Source organism: Perognathus longimembris, chromosome 28 (assembly GCF_023159225.1).
Source record: "Perognathus longimembris pacificus isolate PPM17 chromosome 28, ASM2315922v1, whole genome shotgun sequence".
NCBI classification, from domain to species: domain Eukaryota; kingdom Metazoa; phylum Chordata; class Mammalia; order Rodentia; family Heteromyidae; genus Perognathus; species Perognathus longimembris.
This window is the reverse complement of record NC_063188.1, coordinates 26,686,532-26,688,615: the sequence shown is the minus strand read 5'-3', so window position 1 is coordinate 26,688,615 and position 2,084 is coordinate 26,686,532.

The following is a 2,084-nucleotide window of genomic DNA, read 5'->3' as shown; positions in this document are numbered from 1 at the left end:
GACTCATCACGGAAAGAGGACTACAGACCGATCTCCCTGATGAACATAGACGCAAAAATTCTCAACAAAATTCTGGCCAATCAACTTCAACAGGTCATCAAAAAAATCATACACCACGATCAAACTGGATTCATCCCAGGGATGCAAAGTTGGTTTAATATACGCAAGTCAATTAATGTAATCCACCACATCAACCGGAGCAAGCTAAAGAACCACATGGTTTTATCTCTGGACACGGAAAAAGCGTTTGATAAAAACCAGCTCCGATTTATGCTAAAAGCCCTGGAAAAACTGGGATTCCAGGGAACATTCCTGAATATAATCAAGGCAGTTTATGACAAACCAACAGCAAGCATAACTCTAAATGGTGAAAAACTAAAGCCATTCCCTTTAAAATCAGGAACAAGAGAGGGATGTCCACTCTCTCCCCTTTTCTTCAACATAGTACTAGAATTCCTAGCCAGAGCAATTAGGCAAGAAGAAAATATAAAGGCGATCCAAATAGGAAAACATGTAGTTAAACTTTCTCTCTTCCCAGATGACATGATCCTATACCTAAAGAATCCCATAGACTCTACCCCCAAGCTACTAGAGCTGATCCAAAACTTTGGCAAAGTTGCAGGATATAAAATAAACCTTCAAAAATCAATGGCCTTTCTCTATGCTAACGACCCGAAGACCGAGGCTGAAATCAGGAAAGCAACGCCCTTTGCAATAGCCCCCCAAAACATAAAATACCTAGGAATAACCTTCACCAAAGAAGTGAAAGACCTCTTTGAGGAAAACTTTAAAGCCTTGAAAAACGAAATTAAGTCAGAACTAAGGAAATGGAAAAACCTCCCATGCTCCTGGATTGGGAGGATTAATATAATCAAAATGGCAATATTGCCAAAGGCTATCTACAAATTCAATGCAATACCCATTAATATCCCAAAGCCATTTTTTGATGAAATAGAGGACGCAATCCAGAAATTCATATGGAATCATAAAAGACCTAGAATAGCAAAAACAATCCTAAGCAGAAAGAACAGTGCTGGAGGAATTACAATACCCAACTTCAAGCCGTATTATAAAGCTATAGTAATAAAAACAGCTTGGTATTGGCACCAGAACAGGCCTGAAGACCAATGGAACAGAATTGAAGACCTGGGAATGAACCCACAGAACTACGCCTACTTAATCTTTGATAAAGTGGCTAAAACAATAGTTTGGAAGAAAGATAGCCTCTTAAAAAATTGTGCTGGAAAAACTGGCTCAACACATGCAACGAACTAAAACTACATCCTTATATATCACCCTGCACCAAAATCAATTCCAAATGGATTAAAGACCTCGAAATCAAAACAGACACCCTGAAAACACTAAAGGAAGAAGTAGGAGAAACACTTGGGCTCCTTGGCACGGGATGGAACTTCCTTAACAAAGACCCAGAAAAGCTAAAAATCAAACAAAGGTTGGACAAATGGGACTGCATCAAACTGCAGAGCTTCTGCACGGCAAAGGACATAGCTTGCAAGATAAACAGAAAGCCCACAGACTGGGAGAAGATCTTTACCGGCCATTCAACGGACAAAGGCCTCATATCTAAAATATATGCAGAACTAAAAAAATTACCTTCCTCCAAAACAAAACCGCAAAGAACTAATAGCCCACTCATCAAGCGGGCCAAAGACCTACAAAGAGACTTCTCTGATGAGGAAATGAGAATGGCCAAGAGACATATGAAAAAGTGCTCTACATCACTGGCCATAAAAGAAATGCAAATCAAAACAACATTGAGATTCCATCTCACCCCAGTAAGAATGTCATATATCAAGAAAACTAACAATAACAGTTGTTGGAGGGGATGTGGCCAAAAGGGAACCCTACCTCATTGTTGGTGGGAATGTAAACTGGTTCAGCCACAGTATGGAGATTCCTCAGAAGGCTAAATGTAGAACTCCCCTATGACCCAGCAACCTCACTTTTGGGTATTTATCCAAAAAACCACAAACAAAATCACAGTAAAGCCAGCAGCACAACAATGTTCATTGCAGCGCAATTTGTCATAGGGAGATTCTGGAACCAACCCAGATGCCCCTCCG